The following is a 6,736-nucleotide window of genomic DNA, read 5'->3' as shown; positions in this document are numbered from 1 at the left end:
ACGTTCTGTTCTTGTGTACTGCACTATAAGGCTCCATGGCCTTTCTTCTTGCACCGTATGCCGGCACAGGGCAGGATGCACAGTTGCACCATCAAATGCGTACAAGGCATACAACCTCTGCATAAGTGACTGTGAGGCTTACATCAATGGGTGTAAGGACCAAGCTCCCCTCCTGTATTCTCCAACAGTGTCAGTTAGAGGGGGGTTGAGTGTGACTAGTGTGTCCTCAAAACAATCATTGAGAGGTGCGGATTGAGGGATATTACAACATTGGAGTTAGGTACGTTCTCGTTTCCCTATGCACCCATAGGATGGGTCTTTGCCACCATCACAAGCCACGTCACCATGTTCTATACACTACATGATAAGGCTCCCTAGCCTTCCTGCTTGCAACTATGCCAAATAAGTGGAGTGCACGAATACACCATTAATTGTACAAACTGGCATACTTCCTCTCAATCATTTTCTCCTTGTTCCATTCTAACCGGACGTGAGTTATGGGATTTCATGCTTATTCATTGAGCGATGTGCATCATGGGGCAAGCGCCTGTTCTATCATCCTCTTGAGTGCTCATGAGCTGAGAATTCTATTCTTTGTCATCGATACTTGAATCGACGGACTCTACCGACCAGGCTATCTCCCTAGATATTGTTGCATGGTCCCTGCCATGCTGGACGTGTTTTGTGGCAAGCCCAGGTCCCTCCTACTGCCCGACGATGGCTTTAATCTTCATGCATCAACAACAACGGTTCCCTTCAACCATCTATGAAATGGGCCAAGTGTTTCTAACCCTACCTTTTTGTTTGTCGGTGCATGTTATGTTTTAAGTGTGGGGATGTCAGCGTCCAATCGGTTGACAAGTCTTAGGCCGTGTCGATCAATCTACCCTAACTTGTAAGGTCTTAAGTGTGGAGACGTGTCCTTGCGCGTATGATATGCATACCCTCTACACATGTCATTACCCAATCCTACATGTCTACCCCGTACTAGTTCTGCCTTGATGGGGTCCCTTGCCTACCCACCCACCCACTCTCATACCCCCTGTCGTCGAGGCCATTTCCCTTGTGGTTACTTTTATTCTGCAATTTTTTCCCTTTTCTCTGCGAATGCACCCTACGTTTACCAAACTCCTAATCCAACCTTGTAGTCATGTTTGTCCCTTCGAATAACACCCTTTTTCTTTTTACAGCCCCTGTTTCGGCTTACTGTTTTTGTGTTATTAATTTTTGATGCAATTCTCGCCCATTGGATGTTTTTCCATGTGAATGCTCCTTTATTGTTTCGGAATGCTGATCTGATATGCCAACCCTGTCCTACGCCTTCCCTTGGACATTTTTCCTTTTACCCGCCTGTCATTCCGACATACGGTTTGTCTGTTATTCATTTTTGCGTAGTTTCGTGCCTCTTTCGCGTACATTTTTTAACTTTTTCCATGTGAACCTACCCTATTCTCTTCGGAATTCAATTTTGACTATCTAGCCTTGTCCAACCACCCTTCTTGTATAATTCTCCTTTTTCATCCGCCCTATTTTTCCCTCTTGATTTTTTGTTATTAATTTTAATTTGTGTTTTTTAGCTCCATTTTCTTGTTTTTTCCATGTGAATGCCTCCTAACCCCATCCGAACAGAGATTTGATGTGACATCCCTGAAGATTATATGTTTCCTAACATTTCTTCCTTTTACTACCCTTCGTTTCGGTGCCCGGATCCTTCAATATTAATTTTTGAATCTCTTTTCGGGTATGATTTTCGAAATTTATCCATGTGAACGATTCTTATCTTCGTCAGAACTGTGTTCTGACGTGATAGCCCTGTCTGGCATGATTTTTTCCATATTTTTCCTTTTTCCCGCGTTTAATTTCGGCGAACGAATTTTTCGATATTAATTCCTATATGCGTTTTTGGGCCCGATTTTTGCGTTTTTCCCATGTGAACGCCCTGAATTGTTCTCTGACCCCCCATTGCCCTTTTTTTTTGTCTTTCCTTTGTCGTCTGGCCCATTTTTTCTTTTTACAGAATTTCGTTCTGATGTGCGATTTGCATGTTTTTAAAATTTATTTGTTTTATCGAGTTTCCTGCGCGCCTCACCTCGCGCGTGAATGGAGCGTGTTTTTGCTTTTACACCCCCGTGGCGTCCGAGACTTCCCCGTCGTCATCCTGGCCCTGTCTAATCCTGCCATTGTAAATTTTTTTCACCCCCGCCTCGCATTTATGCATCGAATGTTGGGGGGGGGGGGTTTTTGTTTTTCTTTTTCTCCTTTTTCTCCTTATTCCTCTTTTTTTAATTAACAAATTTTAAACGCCCCCTCTCCTTCCTCCCTCTTCTCTCCTCTTCTTTCTCTCTCTCTTCCTTCTTCTCTCTCCCCAACCTCTCTCTCTCTCTCTCCCATCTTTGCCTGCTCCTGCGCCTCCACCACCTGCTCCTTCTTCTTCTTCTTCTTCTTCTCCTTGCACCATCTCCATCCTCCCCCTTCCTTCCCTCCTTCTCCTTCCACCATCTCCTCCCCTTCCCTCCTCTTCCTCCCCCCGTCTCCCTTCCTCCCCCACCCTCCCTTGCGCCTCCTTCTTTCTCTCGCCATGTTCCTCCATCCTCCCCCCTCCTCCACCTCCTTCTCTTCCTCCTCCTCTCTTCCTCTCCCACCCGCCTCCTCCCTCTTCTCCTTCCCTTTCCCTCCCGTCCTCCCTAACCACATGCTACCCCGCTCGGGTCTTCCTTGGCCGCCGCCAACTCGCATGCGGCCACCCTGTTAGTCTCACTGCCGCCGATGCCTTCGCCCGCCGCCCGCGCCCACGTCCTCGCTGCCTGTCGTTGCCCCATTCGCCGCCCGCTGCCTCCTCGAGCTGCCCCTTGCCCTACCCCTCCCTCCCTTTCCCCGCCCACCAACCCGTTCCCTGCCCTACCCCTCCCTGCCCACCTCCTCGCCCATTCCCTTCCCTAAACACCCCCCCCCCCCCCCCCCCCCCCCCCAGCCCCCCTTCCCACTAGCCTACTTCCCTTAACCTACCCCCCACCCCACTAATCCTAATTCCCCCCAACCCCCATTCCCCTAATCCCACCCCCCATTACATTAACCCCCCACCCCTTAACCTCATCTCATCCCACCCCCCTACCCTTCCCCTTAAGCCCCCTTTCCCACCACCCCATCCCCCCCCTCAAGCCTACAACCCTCTTAGCCCTCGTTCTCCCGCAGAAACCTGTCGACAACCGCCGCTCCCCGCTGTCGACACCACCATCATTTCTATGCAACAACGAGTCCACACCACCACCTCATCCCACCACACCGCTTGCAGGTAATCCTGCGCACGTGGGCGTTGTTGTGTCGTTGGGAGTTCTTCATTTGTGTTCACACGTGGGGACACGCGTCTGATCTTATTCGTACGATGGTGCGTGCCATCCGAGCATAAGCTGCTATTCACATGCAGCCTGAGTACCTCCTTTTTATTTTTTAGCAACCTATTAATACTCGAAAAAAATACCTAACACCTTTAAAAAAATCATTTAAAAAATTCATAAAACTTCAATTAAAAAACAAAAAATAGCTGAATTTTCCTTACCACATTGGGAAAATTTTTGGTTTATTTTGCGGGCTACCATGCCCAAAATTAATTGCAAAAAATTAATAGCCCTTAAAATCCTTCAAAACTCATTGAAATTTGAGAAAAAATACTAAAAATAAGAATTAAATTCAAAAAAATCACAAAAAAATCCATCAATACATTTGACAAATTTTGGAATATTTTATAAGCTGAAAAAGTCTTGATACATGATCACCCTATTATTTTAAGGCCCAAATGCTAAAACTTTCACTTAAATTCATAGAAATTTCATTTTAAATTTCAAAAATATGTTGAAAAAAATATTGAAAAATACAAATCCATTGTTGAAGCCTGATGGTTTAGTTCTCACTCAGGGTTGATAATAGAAAGCTAGTTATTAAATTTGTTTTAAAAAAACAAACACTAGTTTTTTTTTTAAACCAACAACGAAATAAAACACATAAATAATAATAAAAATAATAACAACACCCAAACACTAATCAAAATTAACTAAACCAAATGTGACCCCACTAACCTCGCCTTGATATTTTCTTTAAAAATAAGGTTTTTCATTTTTTTCAGTAGTGGCTTTTGATTTTCTTATTGGATTCATTGCGTCTTGGGACCCATTCGTGCACCCTCACTTTCTTGCATACACACCCCTGCTAGGTATTTATATTTCCTGTTTTATTTATTTTGGTCACCCCAAAATCACGGTTAATTGTTAAAATGAACTTTAATCACCCACTTTTCCACACGCACTCGCGCCAAAGACACATTTTTCTAAATGAATAAAATGAACCAGCCGTTCACTTAGCACGCACTCCATGCGCTACAGACACATCTAAGTTTGTTTAAAAATGAACCCGCCGTCACAAGTGCACGCACTATACAAAAAGTACTAAACACACACTTAATTTTTAATCAATAAATATGCATTTAGAGACCTGAGTCTGGGTATCGAATTCCAGGATCTGTTAAAAGCACCATTTCTCCCTAATAATTTGTAATTGATATTTTAAGAAGGAACCGCCATTTTCTTATTAAGGTTTACAGCTTAATAAAATTTCACCCATTTTTAATAATTTATTAAAACTAACCCTTTACTAAAATTATTCCCCTCACTGTACTTTTTCTCCTTTTTAATAAATGCACTGTGTGGGATGGGCACATGCAGTCTTTCGAGCTATCATTGCTTATAAAAGTCTGGTTATGTCCTGAGTAGATTATTGATGTATTATGGTTTGATTGTATGATACGATTACAGGTGTGGTATGTAGTTATTGATATGACTCTTTCCCTACTGCTAGACAATTGTTCTCGAATGAGGATATCCTTAAATTGTTGCAAAAGCAGACCCAGGATGTGTTGGATCCCAAGAAGGTTCTTACCACTTCTGGCATCAGTGTCTCCATGATCTCCAATCCTGTGTGGAGTAGCTATGCTGGTTCCTTAAGGATAGGTTTATGCCTACCAAGACATCCTCTAATTACCTTTCAAAGGAGTTGTTTGCAACTTCTAGAATCGTGTTAAAAGGCATAATGATTGATTGGAGTTCCTACCTTCTGTTCAAAATGGATTAACACTTTGTCAAAGCTACTAGGGGTAATGCAACTAATGTTATATTTGGTTCCTACCTTTCTGTCTTTTTGGCATATATCACCCCTTCAAAGGAAGTTCCTACCTTGATAGTTGATCCACCAGATGCTCCTCCCCCTACTGAACACTCTGATGTCGTCATTGAGGATCTTGATCATATCCCTCATATGGTAGTTCAGAGGAAACACTTAAAACGAGTGGCTGAATCAGCCCCAACTCCTCCTCCAGTCTCCGTTCCTGATCAATCTACCAGTCACCTACCACTTTTTCCTCACAACGTCGAATCTTTTCAAAGCACATCGTGAGGGTACTCTGGAGATTTCCATCCCTTCGATGCAACACTTGGTAGCTGGAGATGCAATTCCCTTCCTATGTCAAGATGTTTAGCGTTCTATTGAGCTCTCAATGTGACTGCATGTATCCAACAGCTCTATTCCTCTTGCTATGATGAAGTCCAATAGACCAAAGAAGAGTTCACAAAAGCAAATGCAGAGCTAGCTTCTGCTCATGAACACTTTTTTTATCTTTGTACCCAAATAGAGCAACAGACTAAGATCATTTGTGCTTAGAAAATGGAAATTTCTAATCTGCACACTCAATTGGCTGACACTAACACCCAAGTGGTTAATGTAACTAAGGAACGAGATAGATTGTTGAAGGAATCTCACGAGTTTCAGGCTTTGCTAGCCACCTAGAGAGAGGAGCTTAAGATAGCCAATACCACCTTAGACCAGAGCAGAAACCAAATTCAACACCTTAATGAGCAACTGGTCCAGTCATGTTCTTCTTCACAGAGCCCTATTGTGGAACTAGTTGTTTCTTTGACCCCTGCAGACTTGGCAATTCTCCAGAGACATGCCATATTATGTCCGTTGTTTCAAGCTAAATTGGAAAGATTGCAGTTCAGGATGGATATGTTATGGTCTACATTTGAGCAATTTCAGGAGTATGTTCCTCCCGACCATTCCTTTTTTGTCCATTATCAGCTGCAGAAGTTAGCCTTCTATATTAAGCTCTCAACGATGGATCTACCTCTTCCAGAAGATGGTTGGAGTGGAGCCTGGTCTTCTGATTTGCTGACAAAAGTTGTCCGTATGGTCTTTGAAGATTCTCTGACGTTGGATACAATGTTGATGTCTTATATGTATCTATGAGGTAATATGTTAATTCCAAATGATGTAGATCTAGCTTGGTATGTAGGGGATGTCGTCTTACAAGCTAACTTATATGTCAACCATTTGGGATTTAGGATAGATGAAATGTTCCAATGCTATTTTTCTAAAGTGGCTGCTTGCCCTGATACTTTATGGCATTCAATGATTGATTTTGTAGTCCTGAACCAACGATAAAATAAAGCCTCTACTCGTGCAGAACACTAACCAACTGAGGGTGGATCTTTTAGCTTATCTTTCCAAGAACCATCCATTTGATTCATCCTTCTTTGATGCCTACCATCGATGACCGTTAGGTCCCTCTGTTCCTAGCTTATTTTATTATCAACAAATGGCCCATCGCTATGATGCTTATTTTTCCCTTTATCAATCCAACTTAGCAGCCATCTTACCTCTCCTTTTCCAACCTCAGGGTGCTCCTCAAATT

Source organism: Lygodium microphyllum, unplaced genomic scaffold, assembly GCF_053477565.2.
Source record: "Lygodium microphyllum isolate KBCC unplaced genomic scaffold, Lygodium_microphyllum_v1.1.10 scaffold_123, whole genome shotgun sequence".
Taxonomy (NCBI): Eukaryota; Viridiplantae; Streptophyta; class Polypodiopsida; order Schizaeales; family Lygodiaceae; genus Lygodium; species Lygodium microphyllum.
This window is presented reverse-complemented; position numbering follows the sequence as displayed.